Source organism: Oncorhynchus mykiss, chromosome 7, assembly GCF_013265735.2.
Source record: "Oncorhynchus mykiss isolate Arlee chromosome 7, USDA_OmykA_1.1, whole genome shotgun sequence".
Lineage (NCBI taxonomy): Eukaryota > Metazoa > Chordata > Actinopteri > Salmoniformes > Salmonidae > Oncorhynchus > Oncorhynchus mykiss.
In genome coordinates, this window is record NC_048571.1 from 29872177 (window position 1) to 29894995 (window position 22819).

Here is a 22819-nt window from a genome sequence, read left to right on the forward strand (position 1 = left end):
TCCACCAACCTTGATGTCTTTGCCGTTTCTGAATCCTGGCTTTGGAAGGCCACCAAAAATTCTGAAATTTCCACCACCATCGACAACATTTTCCGTCAAGATATAACTGCCAAAGGGGAAGGAGATGCAATCTACTGCAGAAATGGCCTGCAAAGTTCTGTCATACTTTCCAGGTCTAAACCCAAATCGTTTGAGCTTCTAATTTTAAAAATGAATATCTCCAGAAATGTCTCACTGTTGCTGCCTGTTATAGACCCCTCAGCTCCCAGCTGTGCTCTGGACACCATACGTGAATTGATTTCCCCCCATCTATCTTCAGAGTTCTTTCTGTTGGGTGACCTAAACTGGGATATGCTGAACACCCCGGCCGTTTTACAATCCAAGCTAGATATCCTCAATCTCACAGAAATTATCAAGGAACCCACCAGGTACAACCCTAAATCCGTAAACATGGGCACCCTCATAGATATTATCCTGACCAACCTGCCCTCTAAATAGACCTCTACTGTTTTCAATCAGGATCTCAGCGATCACTCCCTCATTGCCTGCATCCATTATGGGTCCTGTCAAACGCTCCCTAAAACACTTCTGCAAGCAGGCCTTTCTAATCGACCTGGTCCAGGTATCCTGGAAGGATATTGATCTCATCCCGTCAGTAGAGGATGCCTGGTTGTTCTTTAAAAGTAATTTGCTCACCACCTTAAATAAGCATGCCCATTTCAAAAAATGTAGGACTAAGAACAGATATAGCCCTTGTTTCACTCTAGACCTTACTGCTTTCGACCAGTACAAAAACATCCTGTGGCGTACTGCACTAGCATCGAATAGTCTCCGCGATATGCAATACACACAGTCAGTTTGGAAAGCAAAGGCAAGCTTTTTCAAACAGAAATTTGCATTCTGTAGCTCTAACTCCAAAAAGTTTTGGGAGCACCTCATCCCAGCTGCCCACTGCACTGATGCTAGGAAACACTGTCACCACCGATAACTCCATAATAATCGATCATTTCAATAAGCATTTCTCTACAGCTTGCCATGCTTTATTCCTGGCTACCCCACCCCCCGCAGCTACTTGCCCAAGCCTCCCCAGCTTCTCCTTCACCCAAATCCAGATAGCTGATGTTCTGAAAGAGTTTCAAAACCTGGGCCCGTACAAATCAGCTGGGCTAGACAATCTGGACCCGCTCTTTCTCAAAATATTCGCTTCCAATGACACAACCACTATTGCTCGTCTGTTCAGCCTCTCTTTCTTATCGTCCGAGATTCCTAAAAATTGGAACACTTCCGTGGTCATCCCCCTCTAGACCCAAACTGTTACAGACCTATATCCATCCTGCCCTGCCTTTCTAAAGTATTCAAAAGCCAAGTTAACAAACAAATCACTGACCATTTTGAATCCCACCGTACCTTCTCCGCTGTGCAATCCGGTTTCCGAGCTGATCACGGGTGCACCTCAGCCACGCTCAAAGTCCTAAACGATATCATAACCGCCGTCGATAAGAGACACTACTGTGTCGCTGTCTACATCGACCTGGCCAAGGATTTCGACTCAGTCAATCACTGTATTCTTATCGGCAGACTCAACAGCCTTGGTTGACTGACTTGCCAGGTTCAGCAACTACTTCTCAGACAATGTTCAGTGTGTCAAATTGGAGGGCCTGTTGTACAGACCTCTGGCAGTGTCTATGGGGTTACCACAGGGTTCAATTCTCGGGCCGACTCTTTTCTCTGTATATACCAAAAATGTTGCTCTTGCTGCAGGTTATTCCTTGATCCACCTTAACGCAGACGACACCATTCGGTATACATCTGGCCCTTCTTTGGACACTGTTAACTTCTTGGTGACAGGGGGGCAGTATTGAGTAGCTTGGATTAATAAGGTGCTCAGAGTAAATTGCCTGCTACTCTGTCCCAGATGCTAATACACACATATTATAGAAAACACTCTGAAGTTTCTAAAACTGTTTGAATGATGTCTGTGAGTATAACAGAACTCATATGGCAGGTGAAAACCTGAGACAAATCAACCAGTAAGTGGAAATTCTGAGGTTTGTAGTTTCATTTAAGTGATTGCCTATCCAATATGCTGTCTATGGGGCCAGATTGCACTTCCCAAAGCATACAGCAGATGTCAACAGTCTTTAGAAAGTTGTTTGAGGCTTCTATTGTGGAAGGGGGTCGAATAAGAGCTGTTTCAACAAGTGGACTAGGCTGTGGCCAATCAGTTGTTTACTGCGCGGTCACGCCGTTCCTTCTTTTTCTTCTGTAATGAATACACTATTGTCCGGTTGGAATATTATTGAAGATTTATTATAAAAAGACCCTAAGGGTTGATTGTAAACATCGTTTGACATGTTTCTACAAATTGTAATGGAAATCTTTTGACTCTTCGTCTGGATTTTGCGCTCGCCTTTGGAATAGTGAACTAAACACGCAAACTAAAATACGGAGGTATTTTGGACATAAATATGGACGTAATCGAACAAAACTAACATTTCTTGTGGGAGTCCTGGGAGTGCATTCCGACGAAGATCAGCAAAGGTAAGTGAAGACTTATAATGTTATTTATGACTTTTGTTGACTCCACAATTTGGCGGGTAACTGTATGGCTTGCTTTTGTGGCTGAACGCTGTTCTCAGATGATTGAATATTGTGCTTTTGCCGTAAAGGTTTTTTGAAATCCAACACAGCGGTTGCATTAAGAACAAGTTTATCTTTAATTCTATGTAAAACATGTATCGTTCATCAACGTTTGAGTATTTCTGTTATTTTATGTGGCTCTGTGCAATTTCTCCGGATGTTTTTTGAGGCATTTCTGAACATGGCGCCAATGTAAACTGAAGTTTTTGGATATAAATATGAACTTGAACTTTGTGACACCTCTCTTTGGTTGGAAAATGGCTGAATGCATTCTGTGACTAGTTGCTGACCTAACATATGTTCTGCTTTCGCCGAAAAGCCTTTTTTAAATCAGACACTGTGGTTGGATTAACAAGAAGTGTATCTTTAAAATGGTGTAAAATACTTGTATGGTTGAGGAATTTTAATTTTGAGATTTCTGTTGTTTTGAATGTGGCGCCCTTCACTTTCACTGGCTGTTGGCGAGGTGGGACGCTAGCGTCCCGAACGATCCCAGAGAGGTTAACCTTTCTAGGGCAAGGAACCCCTTGACAACATTCTACTGAAAAGGCAGCTCGCGAAATTCAAAAATATTTTTCAGAAATATGTAACTTTTGCACATTAACAAGTCCAATACAGCAAATGAAAGATAAACATCTTGTTAATCTACCCGTCGTGTCCGATTAAAAAAAAATAAAAAAGCGAAAGCACAACAAATGATAATGTTAGGTTATAGCCAAGTAGAAAAAACAGTCATTTTTCCATAAATTTCCATAAAGTCCATAATTTATGTCCAAATAGCCACTTCTTGTTAGCGTGTTCAGCCCAATAATCCATCTTCATGAGACGCAGGCACTTCGTCCAGACAAAAACTCGAGAACTTCCGTTACAGTCCTTTAGAAACATGTCAAACGATGTATGGAATCAATCTTTAAGATGTTTTTAACATAAAACATCAATAATGTTCCAACCGGAGAATTGCTTTGTCTGAAGAAAAGCACTGGAACGAGAGGTAACTCGGGAGCGTGAGTCATGAGACCAAGGCATCTGCCAGACCACTGACTCAGAGGTCTCATGAGCCCTTCCTTTATAGTAGAAGCCTCATTCAAGTTTCTAAAGATGGTTGACATCTAGTGGAAGCCGTAAGAAGTGCAACATTATCCATATCTCAATGTGTATTCGGTAAGCCAAGCTTTAAAAAACTTCAAACCCCAGATGCCCCTCTTCCTGGTTGGATTTTTCTCAGGTTTTTGCCTGCCATTTGAGTTCTGTTATACTCACAGACATCATTCAAACAGTTTTAGAAACTTCAGAGTGTTTTCTATCCAATACTAATAATAATATGCATATATTAGCATCTGGGACAGAGTAGGAGGCAGTTCACTCTGGGCGCGCTATTCATCCAAAAGTGAAAATGCTGCCCTCTATCCCAAAAAGGTTAACAAACCTCCAAATGAGCTTCAATGCCATACAACACTCCTTCCGTGGCCTCCAACTGCTCTTAAACGCTAGTAAAACTAAATGTATGCTTTTTGCTGCCCGTACCCGCCCGTCCAGCATCACTACTCGGGACGGTTCTGACTTAGAATATGTGGACAACTATAAAAACCTAGGTGTCTTGCTAGACTGTAAACTCTCCTTTCAGACTAATATTAAGCATTTCCAATCCAAAATTAAATCTAGAATCGGCTTCCTATTTTGCAACAAAGCCTCCTTCACTCACGCTGCCGAACATACCCTCGTCAAACTGACTATCCTACCGATCCTTGACTTCAGTGATGTCATTTTCAAAATAGCCTCCAACACTCTACACAGCAAACTGGATTCAGTCTATCACAGTGCCATCCGTTTTGTCACCGTATCCCCATATACCACTGCACTCGTCGGCTGGCCCTCGCTACATATTTGTCTGCAAACCCAATGGCTCCAGGTCATCAAAAAGTCTTTGCTCGTCCGCCTTAACTCAGCTCACTGGTCACCATAGCAACACTCACCCATAGCAGCGCTCCAGGATGCATATCTCGAAGCCAACACCTACTTTGGCCGCATTTCCTTCCAGTTCTCTGCTGCCAATGCCTTACAATTATAATCCAAAGTAGTGTGAAATGTACTCATAAGCAACCTGGAAATATAGGTAACTCCTCTGAGTTTTCCTGCATTCACATTCAGAATACATTGAGAAAACTAAAATCTTTGCTCACCATTTTTGCTCCAGGCGGATAAACTACATCCATAACTATCGGTTTCCTCATTAACAGGGAGGTGTTTCTGCAATCAAATTGTGTGCGCATCGCCCTTGTGCCGCAATTTTATTAAACACAGAAAGGGGCCTATATTGGAGACCAAAAGTCGACTGGCACACTGCTTAGAGTTTCAACAACATGAATAACTTATTTACAGTCTACAATCATCAATGTTACTACTAATGTAAAAACAAGGCAAAATATGACTATTCTTGCTCGTTTTAAGACATTTATCAAATAATTTAAACATTCATTACTGTGACGACCCTCCAACTCTGTCTTCCGTATTCTCTCTTTGTTCTTGTTTCCTTATTAGGATGCCGGTGGGCGGAGTTGGGAGGGTCGTCAGCTACATGGGAAACACCTGGTCCCGGTGTCTCCCAGGATAAATACACCACTTACCCATTCATGGAGGAGACTCTCTCCATGTAGACACCTTTATAGATTTTGTTGTGTTTCTTGGTGTTTTTTTTGATTGGTTGCTTTGGCATCTTTCAACACCCTGCATTATCACATTCATGCGTGCAAAACACTCACTTACACTACTGATTACACACACCATTGTATATTATACTTAGTTACTTTATTGAATAAATATGTTTTGTTACTCCTTATCTCCACGTTGTCTCCCTTTTGTTACGGGTTTTGAGCCAGTTCGTGACAATTACAGACGTCAATTGTCGTACAACATCATGGCTACTCTGTTGGCCTCACCTTTCTTTTACAGTGGTTTTCTGCTGTTGTGGGTCTTTAATCATCTGACTTTGTTGTTCACACAGGAGAGAGACGGGACTATCGTGGATCCTCTGGGGAGTCTCAACAACATCATGATGCTGAAGAGGCAGAGAAGAGTCTCTCCAGATCAGAACACCTCAAGAAACACCTACAGAGACCCACAGGGAAGAGAACTCACTGCTGCTCTGACATTGGGAAGAGATTCACCTCATCAGACACATTCATCAGAGAATCTACACAGGAGAGAAACCTTACAGCTGTGATCAATGTGGGAAGAGTTATTCTACATCTGGCTAGTACCCGGACAGAGAAAATCCAGTAAGCGTTTTATAGTTACATCGTTAGGGTAACTTACTCTAAAGTGGACACACTCCCATCAGTTTTTGAGACAACTGCACAGACTTTGTAGACTGTTTAATAATGCTTAAAACTCCTCTTTATCAAATGATCCATTAAAGATACCAACTCAAAACCTACGTTTGTCAACATATGGGTTTTTTAAATTGTATCTAATTATAATCACAGTATTACCTTATCAAATCTCTAGTAATCATTATACACACATAAAATTCATCATATTTTCATATATTCACAGAATCCATATAAAACGTAAGAAATTCTTAGCTACTCACAACAACCATTCCATTTGCTTTTTCAAGGACTCTCCATAGCTACAAAGCAGCTCTCCAAACTCCCAGCGAACCAAAAATTAACTTTTGTTTCCCGGACAATGACCATGGGATCGTCAACAGTTCTCTAACCTCCCAGAGACCACGGCAAAATCAAGCCTCCCAGGAACCATAGATTTTCCGCTGCTTTCTAAAATATCATTCTGCTTATTTTCCAAATTTCAATCGTCTGATTAAGCATATTTCTATATATTACTATCCAAACGTCAGATTAAGACTCATTTCCATGTTCACACAACTCTCATACCACAGTCACACAATGCTATTCTCAAACATATCTAATCAATTAGTTGTTTTCAACCATATTTTAACTTGCAGGAATATTTTCACATTTCTATGTCATGGTTCGATCCTAGGATAATGCAACTCATACATTTACATCTTTCTAAAATACTTCTAAAATGGGGTCCAGGTTCAAAACAATTACAGGTGCACCTTACTATCTTATACTAAATCATAAATGGTCTTAACTAGAAAACACAGATTCTAGTTTTCATTCAGTTCACACAGATAGCTGACTCAGCCTCAGAGCCTGGACTGGGCCCTGTTTACACCTCCACACAGGAGTACACACTCAGAGCCTCCTGACTGGGCCCTGTTCACACCTCCACACAGGAATACACACTCAGCGCCTTCGAGGCTTAACTCCACTTTGCGAGTTTCGCTCACCTCTTAATAAAAATAAAAAACTACTTTTGAGATGTGGTATCCACTCGGCTCGCTGCCTCTCAGATCAAAGGTGGGTCCATCTGCTCCGTTCCCAAAGTGTGGTCTCTCTGAGATCCCAAGTTTGAGGGATCCCTCGTGCACGATTTACCCAGGTCGTCAGGAGCGGTCACCAAGTGAAGATTCACATCCCCATTGCCAAATGTGGTTATTAACTTTCTTATCAAATGAGGAAACAAACTTATCACACAAGTCAGAGTTATTCTTAAACTAAATCTTTATTCACTTATTAATAAGGGAGCAGGTCAATACAATGCACACATATAAAGTGAATCAATTGAATGCTCTACAATAATGATGGCTGGTCGATGAATCACCCCCAGATGACTCGTTGAGAGCCCAGAGACAAAAGTACAAAGGTATTTTACGGCCAAGATACACCCCTTTCAACCTAAATGACGAACAACAGATGTATAGAACGGGTCACAATGTTTAGATTTGTATGAAAGATACTGTCTGCTGAGAATTATAAGTATCTGCTGTAAAAACAGTACTCTTTGAGTAGAGACCAGGGTCTGGCCCTGGGGTCATCTCTCCCTGGTACCATATAGAACAGAAACAGAAACTCATGCTCTGGAATGCGGTGTCTTTAGGTTTTATCACCCAAAAGACATTGTAAATCTCATGTCAGTGTTATCTCCCAGAGGCCCATCCTCAGTAGAACACATACACAAAAGTTCTAAGAACCCTCTATTCTGTTGCCTTAAACAACCATTTGATGCAATAAAAGTATTATAACATAATCTTGCAACTTGCAATTTTGCTCTCACAGTGTCCACTGAAACTTGACTAGTAACAACAACTGGGACCTATAAGTCACCCACCATGAGACCCACTAAATCTGCTCAAGAAGAGGCAAACAAAAGAACTGGTGTAACACATACTGACTAACGAGGTGACACCAATCAGTGTGCCCTACGTGCTAACGAGCTATACGTGCTAAAATCCAACCTCAAAACATAAATGGAAAAACCAAAGCCAGTAACACTTTCCCCCTTAAGACAACAAATATATCCTATATTTGTGTTTGAAAGGTTTGCACCACCAACATAAAACAACTTCCATTTCACATTATAATCAACTACAATGCTTTACCTCCTACAATATAAACATGGTTTCTACTGGTTGTCAATTAAAAACAAAAAACTAAACATTTATTTCTAAATAATAATATACAATCGTATCTTTTCTCCTTTTTCTTTCTATAGAATCCTAAAACTCACTAGCTTCTAGAACTCTCGTCTTCCTAAAACTCCACTTGCTTCTAGAACTCTCGTCCTCTTGGAACGAGCCCAAACAAAACTCATCTCCAATACAGAAAAACTTGCAGTCAAAATAAATTGTGATGCACTGGCTAAAAAACAAAACGTTTTGACTGCCCACCCTTGAGACAATCAGCAACCAAATACTCCTTCTACAATGTTAAAACATTCTACATTGTGACATCATTAAAATACTATTTCTACAATGTTTGATATCATGAAAAAACTCCTTCATCCATGTATTTTCTGATGATTAATCAGAGATCTTTTATCAGAGTATCTCTGGTCACATTGAGTACATCTATAAGGTTTCTCTCCAATGTGTGTTCTCTGGTGTATCTTCAGTTACCCAAATCGAGAAAAAAAAACTCTTCCCACATTGCGTACAGCTATAAGATTTCTCTCCTGTGTGTCTTCTCTGGTGTATCTTCAGATGACTAGATGTTAAAAAAACTTTGAACATTGAGTACAGCTACAGGATTTCTCTACGGTGTGTATTCTCTGGTGTACAGTCAGAATGCTCAATTCAGCAAAACTCTTCCCACAGTCATCACAGCTATACAGTTTCTCTCCTGTGTGTGTTCTTTGGTGTACAGTCAGATTGCATGAACCAGCAAAACTCTTCCCACATTCATCACAGCTATATGGTTTCTCTCCTGTGTGTGTTTTCTGGTGTAGTCATATTGCTCGAACTAGCAAAACTCTTCCCACACTGATCAGCTATAAGATTTCTCTCCTGTGTGTATTCTTTGGTGTACATTAAGATGGCTAGATGTAGTAAAACTCTTCCCACATTGAGTACAGCAATAAGGTTTCTCTACTGTATGGATTCTCTGATGTATTTTAATGCCTGCTGATGAGGTGAATCTCTTCCCATAGTCAGAGCTGTGAATTATCTTCCCTGTGGGTCTCTCCTGGTGTTTCTTGAGGAGTTCTGATCTGGAGAGACTCTTCTCTGCCTTGTCAGCATCATGAGGTTGTTGAGGCTCCCCAGAGGATCCACGATAGTCATCATTGTGTCATCATCGCAAATCAACCGCTTTGTACTTAAAAAAACACTTCCAAACAGTAAAATGCTCCTTGGCTTTTTCATCAGCCTGACAATGAGGGTTTGTACACTTTGGCCCATACCTTCATCTAACAATAACATAGACCTACTGTAGGACCCAGAACTTCACCTAACAAATATAGGAAAATAGCTCTGTGTGTTGTACAACAGCCTATCCATCAAGGAACAGTTCTCTACACATTATGAGCTAAGTATCTCTGTTAGTCTGTTTGGACACGAGAACCTACTATAAATCAAGCAGACAATAACATTATAAACATCAATTTGTTTGGGATGTTGGATCCAACGTGGAGCACGGCATAACTGTCTTGACCAGAGTGAAGAATGAAGAAGCACTTTGGTTGTTGTTGCATGTCGTGATGTTTGTCATTTGACTGCCATTCAGAAAATGATTTCCTGGATTAGCTGATGATAGTTGAACATGTGACTAACTAAACAGCTACAGTATTAAGAATTATGTGTAATTATTGAAGAACCACGTTAATGACAGTATCCATTTGAGTGTTGTCAATAAAGCTAAGATTAAAATATATATATTTCACCTTTATTTAACCAGGTAGGCTAGATGAGAACAAGTTCTCAACTGCAACCTGGCCAAGATAAAGCAAAGCAGTGTGACAAAACACAGAGTTCCACGTGGGATAAACAAAAGTACAGTTAATAACACAATAGAAAAATCTATATACAGTGTGTGCAAATGGAGTACGGAGGTAATGCAATAAATAGGCCATAGTAGCAAAGTAATTACAAATTAACACTGGAGTGATGGATGTGCAGATGATGTGTAAGTAGAAATACTGGTTTGCAAAAGAGCAAAAAAATGTAAATAAAAAAATGGGGATGATGTAGGCAGTTGGATGGGCTATTTACAGATGGGCTGTGTACAGCTGCAGCGATCGGTAAGCTGCTCAAGATACCTGATGCTTAATTACAGCTCCCCCCCTACTTTGTGCAATTTCCGCCTGAAGACATACCCAAATCTAACAGCCTGTAGCTCAGGCACAGAACCAAGGATATGCATATTCTTGATACCATTTGAAAGAAAACACTCTGAAGTTTGTGTACATGTGAATTGAATGTAGGAGAATATAACACAATAGATCTGGTTTAGATAAAACAATGAAAAAAAACATACGTTTTTTTATTTTTATTATTGTAACATCATCTTTAAAATGAACAAGATAAAACAAACATTCAGATAGGATGATGGGGACAATTTTAGTGAAAAATATAAGAGGGCAACAGTACCAAAATGAGTGTGCTACATGACATTTATCAGGTGTCCCACACAAGTAGCCCAAATGTACCCAAGTGGCCAAATTGGTGAAGGTATACATTTTGAAACAAATAACTATATACAAAATACCAAAATGGTATTCCAACACACACCCCAAAAACAATTGAGAAAAAAATGAAAAAATAAAATAAAAATTAAAAGAATAATAATTATTGATTCAAAAATATGAAAAAAATATATACATTTACAAAATAACATGGGTAACTATTTACACACTTTCAATATTTGGAAGACCCTCAGTCCTCTATCAAATAAAATCTATTTATATAGCCCCAGCCTAAAACCCCAAACAGCAAGCAATGCAGGTGTAGAAGCATGGTGGCTAGGAAAAGCTCCCTAGAGAGGCAAAAACCTAGGAAGAAACCTAGAGAGGAACCAGGCTGAGGGGTGGCCAGTCCTCATCTGGCTGTGCCGGGTGGAGATCACAGTGGTTGTAGAGGGTGCAACATGACAGCTCCTCAAGAGTAAAAATTAACAGTTTAGGGTTCCATAGCCGCAGGCAGAACAGTTGAAACTGGAACAGCGGCAGGGCCAGGTGGACTGGGGACAGCAAGGAGTCATCATGCCAGGTAGTCCTGACGCATGGTCCTAGGGCTCAGGTCCTCCGAGAGAGAGAAAGAGAGAATTAGAGAGAGCATACTTAAATTCACACAGGACACCGGATAAGACTCCCATTCGGAGTCAGTGTCACTGTGAAAGAAAATGTTCAGTTAAAAATAGTTTCACATATGAGCCGTGTATCAACAGGTATAATAAACAGATATATATATAGAGAGTTGAAGGTTGAAAGTTGAAAATATTAGGTTGAATATATTATTATTACCTGCTAGATCTACTGTCTTTATTATATTACAACAGACCAGCTGTATCTACCGTCTCCATTTCACTTTGGCCATTGATGTGGTCCTGCCCTCTCCTCAACAGCCTCAAATAGGCTATATCATGTGGGTTGGTGTGGGGCGGCAGACACACGCATCTCACATTTCATGACATTACATGTTTATATATTGCTTCTAAATAAATAAAAAAAATCAAATAATATTTTAGATTATTAATTTCAAACAAGGGCATTAGCATGATAAGAACTTACCAGTCCAAAACGATGTCTTGGGGAATAGTGAGAATAGTTGGGTAACATAGATAAGATGTTTTATTTTCATTATATGCTTGTGAGTTACTTCTCATCAGAATGTATCTTGTTGTACTATAGTGGTGACCGGTTGCAGTTATCTGTTCTCTGTCATGGGGTCAGTTACTTGGCCCGCAGAGAGGGGAGGGGTCAAGCTTGTCTTCATATGTAAACATATCTTTTAAACCATGTTTAAGGGATGATTGAGGGGGAACCAATTATCTCTTGGCTCCACAATGTCTGTGTGCCAGTCACTGTGTCTCTGTGATCTTGTCAAGGAGGGAGTGAATGGGCCGGTAGGCATAGCTTACAGAAAATTATAATTGTAGTAATTCATTATAATGCAATAACATGAAATGTTCTCCTCATTCATTTGTTAGTAAGTTCGGCTTTTTCTTATTTTCTTTGATCTTTGCTCAGCTCCAGAAGGTTTGCATTTGAGATGGGTAATTATAAATTGTTATTTCAATGTGTGAAGTATTTATTTCATCATCTTATTATTACTGCCAAGCAGCATGACTCCTGCATGAGAGGCGCTAAACAACTGTCAGTAGTGGGTTTTGAACCCACTTCTCCAGGGGAGACTGCGAACTGAACGCAGCGCCTTAGACCGCTCGCACATCCTGACTACAGCACTGTAACTGGGTATCAGGTTAAAGAGTATGGGGTAAAAGTAGAAATAGGCACAGCATTCTAAAATCACCACAGAGACCAGTAAATTTATGCACGATACTGACTTGCACTTTCAATAGCCATTTGTTTTTATAAATTAAAAACTCCAGTCATTGATTTAACCTCAATACGGCCTTCAATGGGAAAAGAGTAGTAAATCGTATTTGAATGAGCGCTAAACTGGCCTCAGAATATGGCCATTCTGATTTAAATGATAAAATTCCCCAGAAAAGACCGAAAAAGTGTCTGGAAGTTTCAGCAACCATCAGGGTAAGAGTGACAACAGGTCCACATGGGGGAAATCTTAACAAATGGCTTAATGGGTATTTTCAACGCAATCGTGTTTTTAAAAAGTTTTTATTTTAGTGTTTAACAAGGGATCTCACTTATGACCTGTGGCTTGACTTTAGATGCGGCGATTACCCTGCAGACTATAAGAGTGTCTTCAGAATATGGCCATTTTGACATGAATTTAAAAATACCTCAGATAGGATCAAGGAAGTGTCTGGAGCTATCTGTCAGGGTAAGAGTGACAACAGGTCCACATGTCAAAATGGGGGAAACCTTAGCAAATGGCTTAATGCTTATTCATGAGGATTGTGTTGTTGTATTGTTGAGTGTATCATGGGATCTCACCTGAAATCTGTGGCTTGACTACAAACCTGTAACCTATGCTACTGTGGCCTAGAGAGCTAGAAGAATGGATAACCAGGTGTGTAAATGTGTGAGGTGGAATAGATGGCCTGCAGTCCTATCCCAAATGGACACCTAATCCCTATGTACTTGAGGAGATCTGAGAGGATGCGGATTGGTATAAGAAACATGATTAAACTTCCACCTCCGGAGGGGTCAAAAAGATGCATTTTCATTGTCGGCAGGATTCGAACACGCACGAGAAGATCCTGATGTATTTTTAGTCCATATCCTTAAGCAAGTGAAGCATATGTGAACCCCTGACAACAGCGCCCTGAAGGATAAACTCTCCTTGGTCATTCCAAGTAGTGGTCCCCTTTGAGTCTTTTATCTTGTTCATAATGTATCTAACATTTTTCCTGTTACGTGCCGGAACATGGGTTAACGTGTCCTGCATAACTTTATCTTCAACAGACATTTGATCTTCAGCCGGTAAGCTCGCAGGTACAGGCATTACAGGGGCTTGGCTCTCGCTAGGCTCGTCATGTTTTAAAGGGTCCGGTAGGGAAAGCGTTAAATGGCTGGTCTCGCTCTCCCCTTGTTTCACCAAGGCCAAACATCTTTGCAATAGGTTTGTGTATTTTTGGACCTTATCATAGGGGTTCAATCCTTTTCGGTTCAAAATATCCTTCATGGCCGTATCCAAAAATGTTCCGCTGTTTGTCTGATATTTTCAGGACCCTGCACATGTTTTTTAAGTCTATCCAACTCTTGTTGTGGCACCAGATACATTTTATTGGCCATCACCCTCTGTGTTCAACCCCCACGTCTGGCAGCAATAAGGCTGGTGATGAAGGGAATGGCTATACTTAGTAACGGTAGAAGAAAACCCCCAGACTGTTGTATGCTATGTCTTTTCTTTTGAAGACTGGCCCTTTTATTGGCAAAGAGTTTGATCGCGGTCTTTTGTCTCTATAATTTTTTCAATTGTGTCAGGGTGAGTCCTTTGAGAAGATTCAAAGCAATCTCACATAGGGATAATATGAGATCTGAAGAACAGTGACTCAAGATGGCCTTCCGTTCATTAGCTGTAGCCCCAACTAGGCTTCTCAAGAGGGGCAGGTATATTTTTAAATGCAGAGAAATAGCGGTTACTGTTTAGGAATGTATGCAGCCGGCCACTCCCATGGGAACAGACCGGTTCGTAGCCTCAGGTGTCCTGGAGTATTTGCTTTTAAATCCAGGATTAAATAAGAAAATGGTGCTTTGGTAGCGTCCTCACAGCTCTCCATAAAGTGAGATTTCCTTCACGGGTACATCTGCTGAGCTGGAGTGTTCATTTGTAGTTTGTCTCTAGGATTTTAGAACAAAACCATGTAATTGCCGTTTAAACTGATGGTGCGGCTATTTTTACCTTGGTGAAAGACATTCTACACCAAGTAAAGCAATGACAGGTTTCTATGATGAGTATATTGGGTAAAAGCTCGGGCAATTTCGGGATGTTCGCTACCTGCTAATAGCATATCGTCCAAAACCAGCAGATTGTTTTTATGAGGAGGGAGAAGTTCAGACAGGGATTCAGGTTTTCCTTCAACAAACTTGATTTTTATTTTCTTCAACAATTCATCATACAGAGGTTGATAACACGAATAACACCACACAATATTATCAGGCTTTTGAGATAACACATGTTCAGAATTCACTAAAATACTTTTTACAAAACACGTTAGAGAGAATAAAGTAGATGGCACGGGTCAACATTTTGATTTATGGCCCTGTGTCCAGATGATGCGTACATGTCCAAATATGGGCCCCCGGCCAGGACATCCTATTCCTGTTGTCACGTGTTAGAGGGTGTGTTATTTTATATCTATATTGCATTTATTCCTTTGAAGTTGTCATGCTGATTGATGTCTAGGGACCTGGTTGAACTGGGGGGGGGCACTGTGTTTGAACTTTTGAAAGAGTATGGCCCCACACCCCCAGTTTTATTGCCCTTATGGTTGCTATCTATGAAGCAGGAATGTCCGGGGTATTGGCTGTGGCAGACGCATTATAAATAAAGTCCAGAACAAGGCATGCGACCCCAGAACAATAAACAATATTTTTTTTAATTAACATAGATTTTGTGATCAGTGGCAAAGCTGTGATGACTAACAATGGAAGCAGGACCGCGGCTGAAACATAGAGAAAGGGCCAAGTATAATGCCACAATATACGATGCGCCAAAAAAGCGGTTTTAAGTGTGTATAGAACCCAGATACTGCCCGCAACTGCGCTGAAATATCAAGTGCTGATGTCTAATGGACAGCAATGGGGGTATCTGTTTGATTACCTGGCCTGTAGAGTGAACCTCTATACGGTAGCCAAAGGAGAAGAATATACCGACCAGACATTAGGAGTGGACTATGGCGTTCAAGACTGGACGTTTTTTTGCAAGGTTTTGTGTCCCGAACTGAGACTTATCACCAAGGGGTATAGCTTGTTCACAGGCTACGAGACCCATTGGGAAGATACCCCTGACTCCTCAGGAAGAGTATTTCACAGGGTGAAAATACAAAGAAAGAATGGACTTCCATGTGGCTGCGTGGAGTTCTATATCAGCAACGAGGAAACCCACAACCAAAACATTCGTGATGGAGGCCTGACTGGGGATTTTAGGTTGCACATGCTTATTCCTTTTAAAAGTTGGGATTTAATGGAATTGAAAATGTTAGAGTTGTTGGACACTCTGTTTGTACAGAGCCAACAGCGACAGAGCATTGTTCATGTAAGGAAGTGCAATATATATACGAATCCCGAGGATTATGATTCAAAGGAGCCCCAAGAAGGTACATCGTCAGAAGAAAACTAAGTACGCGGCTGCGTTAACCACGCCCTGATACCCAGAGGACTAGTTCAACAATAAAAGAAGGGTCCTTAAAACCTACAGTTCTTCACTTACGCATTAACCATGGATATTCCTACTACATACCAGGACTCCGAAACGTCATGGGGGCCCGACCCTAAGGATTCTATGCCTCGCAACCCAACATTCTACTCCCCCCTGGCAAGACCCATGACACCCCCTACATGTACACAGCCTGAGGACGTGTTCGATGGGGTGGTCAGTACTATTTTTGTGGACACCTCTGTAGCCACGCTTTTAGACGTGGTGATTGGAGAGTATATACGAGAAAAATGCATCGGTTGTGATATCAATCACCTCAGCCAGCTCAGGCATCCTTGCCTATACGACCCCCCAAGATACTACTTCTTCAACCATTTTGAGGCGCTGGTGAAAAGACTTTGGTCCTGCAGGTTTATACCATCGCTGGTCAGAGCCCTGGAGTCTATGGGTCTTGTGCCGTCTATTCCCAGAGTTTACGGGGTAACCGAGGCTTTCCTACATGAACTGAAGGAGGCGATCTACATCCACGAAAAACTCAAAGAAATCCGACACACCCTGGTGGACGATAACAAATACTGGGAAGCTGTGGTGGCTGATGTGATGACTTTCTGGCTCAATAAACCCCAAGAGACCAAGTGACAATTTGTTATTTAGATGTAAAGCAAATGGGTAACTATGTGTATACGATGTTAGAGAGAATAAATGTAAAACAATATTTTGAGAGAACTTACAAATGTAACGCATCAAATTATTGAAAATAAAGTGAACAATGTATCGTTCTACACAACCCACAATTCCAGGACTAATGTAGAGCGTGTGCTGAAAATTATCTTAACTAACTTAAAACCTAACAACAACATAGACCTACTGTAGGACCCATAACTTCACCTAACAACATCATAGACCTACTGTAGGACCCATAACGTCACCTAACAACAACAAAGACCTAGGACTATAAATCACTTAATATTTCAGGTGAAACATGGACAATAAAATGTCTTTGTCATGACATTTCATAACCTGATCACTAGATACTTTTGTGAATAATCCCACTAAGCTACTCTGTAATGTGTTGTCATTCTAAATGTCCTGAATAAGAAAATAGCTATGTGTGTTGTACAATAGCCTATCCATCAAGGAACAGTTCTCTACACATTATGAGCTAAGTATCTCTGTGTCCAAACAGACTAACGAGACCCTACTGTAAATCAAGCAGACAATAACACATTATAAACATCAATTTGTTAGGGATGTTGGATCCAACGTGGAGCATAGCATAACTATCTTTACCAGAGTAATGAATGAAGAAGCACTTTGGTTGTTGTTGCATGTCGTGATGTTTGTCATTTGACTGGAATTCAGAAAATTATTTCCTGGATCAGCTGACTGAACAGCTACAGTATTAAGAATTATGTGTAATTATTGACGAACCGCGTTAATGACAGTATCCATTTGGGTGTTGTCTATAAAGTGAATGTGACTCTCGGTTAGAACCATTGGATTTAGCAAACTGAAAATATTTCCAACTCTCGATAACCACTCGGCATTGAAAGGGAAAATGAAATGCTCTGATCCAGTGGAAATGTCATAAAATCCCTGATGACCTTTTATTCTTTGCACAAATAGCCTGGAGCTGTGTCGATACAAAACTCACTAGAGCGGGAAACTTGAGGGCCCAGAATATTTTATACAATGTTGCAAGCTTCCTATTGCTAGTTTTGGAGACCCAGTTGATAGTTGATACAATGTTTCAAGTTGGTTGTAGACAGGCCAAGTGCAGCCAATAATGTGATTTATAAAGGACGTTTATTTTTAACAGGATATTTCACTGCAGGCTGCAATGTTTTTATTTGCTTTAATTATGATGACAATAAAAAATGACCTTAAGATTTGTATAATTTTCATTTAGATAGTTGATTTTATTAAACACATGGGGTGTGTCGATATATGGAAAAATACACTTTATAAAATTTCAACCAATCGTTTGGTGGAATGAACAGACGACTCTTGGTTGACCAAGATATATTTTAGTTGGCGACAGCACTAGAACATGATTTTGGGTCTGCCGAGTGCAGCGGTCTAAGGCACTGCAACTCAGAGCTTGCGGCATCACTACAGACACCCTGGTTTGAATCCAGGGAGTATCACACAGTTCAGACCCCTTCTCTTTTTCCACATTTTGTTTCGGTAGTCTTATTATAATAATTACAATTAAAATAAATCCTCATTAATGTACACAAAATAGCCAAAAATGAAAACAGGTTTTTAGAAATGTTAATCTGAACCTTCAGGTTTAAACTCCCTGTTCGAAGTCCGATAATCACACAACATCATCTGATTTAGGAATTTGCAGTGTGCCAGGCTTTTGTCAGAGACAATTGTGATCAAATGCAGCATTGGTTTGGTCATTTTCATGCGAGATTTGTACTGTAAAGCCTCATTGGTACTTGTGCTAATTCATTGACTACACTGTGTAAAGAAGGCAGAGATTGCACACATTAAAAACACTGACCACGATGTGATTTGAACACAGAACCTTCTGATATGGAGTCAGATGCGCTACCTTTGCGCCACGAGGCCTTGGATCTTTGGAAGGGATGCCTAGTTCAGATTTCGTTGATTGTATCATTTGGAATGGAGGCTTGGTTCTCTGGGGAAATGTACCATCTGACAATGCCCCCTCATCAGTACGTGCCTCTGCCCAGCAGGTTAGGTGTATGAAAATAAGCAAATATGGAGCCCGGATAGCTCAGTCGGTAGATCATCAGACTTTTAATCTGGGGGTCCAGGGTTCAAGTCCCTGATCGGGCATTGCTTTAATGTTCAACTTCCTTCAGTAGGCAGTCTTACTATACTTTTCTATGACCTTCCATGACATGTTAATGTGTGGACAATACACTCCCAGAGCCAAAACAGCTTAGTCTGAAGACTTTAGGATTTTTAATCTGAACCTCCAAGTTTAACCTTTCTGGCGCAGGCGTCCTGCTATCAACCCACCTCGACAACATCCGGTGAAATTGCAGAGCGCCAAATTCAAAATACAGAAATAGTCATAATAAACATTCACAAAAATACAAGTGTTATACATCGTCTTAAAGATTAACTTCTTGTTAATCCAGCGTCTTTGTGAGATTTCAAAAGAGGCTTTTCGGCGAAAGCATACCATTTGATTATCTGAGGACAGCGCCTCGCTTGCAAAAGCATACAAACATTTTCCAACCAAGTAGAGGAGTCACAAAAGTCAGACATAGCGATAAAATTAATCACTTACCTTTGAAGATCATCTGGTTGCAGTCACAAGAGTCCCAACTACACAATAAATGTTTGTTTTGTTCAATAAACTCAATTTTGTTGGCGCGTTGTGTTCAGTAATCCACAAGCTCAAAGGCGGTCAAAACAGGCAGACGAATACATCCTAATTGTACCGGTAAAGTTCGTTAAAACATGTCAAACAATGTTTATAATTAATCCTCAGGTTGTCAGTTGTCTAAATAATCGATAATATTTAAACCGGACAATAGTGTATTCAATAATAAGGAAAAACAACAAAGGGCGCTCAAAAGATGTCAAAATACTGCCCTAAAGTCATAAATTGTTAAACAAATTTAGAATAAGGCTTTAAAGTAACAAAATGTGGAGAAAGGGAAAGGGTCAGAATACTTTCCGAATACACTGTATACAGTAACACCTCCCCCATCAGCATTCCTGTCTTTTCTGACGATGTTATATCCCTGTATTGCGACTGCTGTATCAAAGGAATTATCTCAGTGAGTTTCAGTACATTCCAAATTCAATAGGCAGGCAAGTAAACAAAAACGTTTTCAAATAAAAAACTATTCCAGAAAATGTCAAAGTGTATATAATGCCCGTCCAAGAGACTGTCGACCAATCACATTGTCATGCTGTGACACGCAGTTCCTAAGCTAATTCTCACGAAATCCCTTTTTAAAGTCAGGGCATGCATATTTTCCTTGAAAGTACGTAATGTTACGATTGCAAAGCTAAATGATATTACAGAGAACAAGTTAATTATCTCACATCTTTGAAAATATTTGTAATGTTGTGCTTCTTGTTCACGGAGGGTAATTCATGCCAATGTTATTTTCTTTAAGCTGTTAATACGAATCGAAAGGAGTTTCCAATATCCTAATTTCTTAAAGTATTTCTGGTGATAGCAAGTGATAGTGATACACAAGCTAGGTCTATTTGAAACATTGCCATCCCATGGCAGCATTTACCAGCCAACAGGTTCAGAAGCTTTAAAACCACATAAAAAAAATATATGAAAGTATTGTTTGAAATAATTTTGATGTGAAAGAATTTGAAATAATGGAGGTGATATGAAATGATTAGAAATTATTTTGATGAGATATATAAGTATTATGTGAAATTATTTGTATGTGATATGAAAGTTTTGGTTGAAAATATGTTGATGTAATATGAAAGTAGAGCGATTTATGTTTCTAGAAATGTAACGCAATTGAGAATTGATTCACATTTAGATGGAATATTTGACTATTTTAGCTGCCAGAGCAAGTTTAGCTCTAAAAATAACATACAGTCCTTGGACCTTGAGGAGTAATGGGGGCAGCAACCATCCATGATATCAACATTATAGTTTTAACCATGTTTTGAGGATATACAGTGTTTGTTCATATTTACTGGCAAACATTGGAGTAAAAACGTATATTTTGGGTTCTGATGGGGTACGACAGTTGAACTAAGCTCATGAGGCATTTATAAGTGAATTCTTCAAGAAACAATGGGTACATATCATTAATGTATAAGTCCCAAAATGGATGTAATAACTGCTGAGTGAACCCTTTAAGAGGACATCTTGGGCTACTCGAATAGGAGATATTGAGGAATACAGCATTTCAGGCATTGTCATTGGATGCATTTGATCAATTGTTAACATTTTGTTGATGGTCCACTTCAGCCATTCCTACAGAACAACATTAAAGTGTAGAACCCCTTTACTGCAAATTGGTTCCCAGACTGCAGAGACAGTACTTACTGGTGTTAAACAGATCTCCAACCTTCTCTTCTTCCTCCTCTTTAAATGTGGAAGGTGTCATGAGTGTTTCTCTTCAAGTCCCTGTTTTGGGCACCAATTCTGTAGCGGTATTTATTAGAGAGGGGTAAAGAAAGATTTTGTTCGGGCGCCAGGCAGGTATTAACCATGTCGAAAGGAAAAGAGTAGAATAGAGAGAGTACCACTGCCAGACCCACACACATCAGCAGAAGAGACTGCCTAGAGTGTATCCTGTTTACCAGATAGCCAGTGGAGAGAAAAGAGAATACACACCATATAAAACCCACATCACAGCACAGGGGTAACCCCAACAAGAATACCTCATACAATAATACTAATAATGGCAGAGCAATTTAACAGCAACTTCATACAAGAACAAACCCAGTCATCAACAGAGGATTTGCAATAATCTGTATTATCTTCCAGTGGATGAGTGCAGAGGGTATAAATGCCGGGGTGTTCATAGACAAAACAAAGGCCTTAAAAATGTCCATAATCTTCTCCGCCACATGTCATTAGTACACCTCACCTCAATACAGTTCACATAACAATACACAACTTGCAAACAACCTCCCTTTAAACTAAAATGTCCACCCAAATACTTCTGGCAGGGCAATAATAGTCCAGCTCTAATGAACTTCAATGAGAAGTGCATTTGAAAAATAGAGAGTCTGTTGCAGGGTAAAGCACTGGAATGATAGAGGGAAGAGAAAGAGAAAAAGAGAGATCTTAGCTGTGGTCTTCAGGCATGGGGGTGTACTGTCTGACTGTCTGATGGTTTGTTGGTTTGTATGTTAAAGCTTTGCAACAATGTTGCTACTAATCCATGCGATCCATAACGGGCGCGGTCCCAAACGAAGACAACCACGACCTAGAGCGATCACACCGATAATTGACTTAAATACTTTATAAACTACACACGCTGAAAACAAACAAACTTCTGCAGCACAACACAACACATCACGCGCACACGCGCACACACACACACACACACACACACACACACACACACACACACACACACACACACACACAATTAAACTGTCACGCCACCCAAGAGCCCCTCCCCAAAGAGCTGAACGAGCACTCTTTATTTCCTCCTTCCTTACTGCTCATGTGCTCTTAAAGTGGCAGCGCACGGTGAAGGCTCCGTGCAGATTTCGCCAGAATCTCCCCCTCCTCTTCTTTGACTGTAACATCCTCCTCCTCTTTCACTCTGAACGCGTCTTCCTCTTCTTTCACTGAAACGTCTTCCTCTTCTTCTTTTACAGTAGCAGACTCACCCTCTACTTCTTTTTGTGATGTAACAGCCTCCTCTTTGACGAGAGTTTTTTTCTCCGTTCTGCAGACCTCTTCTTTATCAGGAGGAGAGTAGCTTAGTGAACTCATAGTCGGAGATGTTAGCTAGCTAGCTAGCATTAGCGACTAGACTAGTTCTAAGCTAATTTAGCAAACCAGCTAGCTGACAAGCAATGTAAATAAATAATTAAATGGGCCAACAAGTACATACGACAGAAGTGTGTTTAAAACGCAGCGACTAATATACACCAAAACAGTGTAAAGAGCGTGAATGTTGTAGCTATGTTTGCTAGAAAGCTACCGAGGTGTCTGACTAGCTGTTGTTGTTGAAGGAGCGTCCCGTCCACGAGATTACACGTCACACTGGCAGCGTCGCCTGAACCTAAAAGACGCACATCGCCATCTACTGACTGGAGTGGGCAACGCAGTTGAGGAACCATAAGTTTATTTTTCATTTATTTCATAAAAGTTTAATATTATATTAAGTCGTTCAACGAGAAGCATGTGTTGATTGATTCGTT

The 22819-nt window shown here is 40.3% G+C and overlaps 2 non-coding genes across 2 annotated transcripts; one reads left to right on the top strand and one right to left on the bottom strand.

Moving 5' to 3' along the window:
• Nucleotides 1-18472: 18472 nt before the first annotated feature.
• On the bottom strand, nt 18473-18544 carry trnaw-cca. The gene has a single exon. It is a non-coding gene; the product is annotated as a tRNA-Trp (tRNA).
• A 158-nt stretch (nt 18545-18702) lies between these two features.
• On the top strand, nt 18703-18775 carry trnak-uuu. The gene has a single exon. It is a non-coding gene; the product is annotated as a tRNA-Lys (tRNA).
• The last annotated feature ends 4044 nt before the right edge of the window (nt 18776-22819 follow it).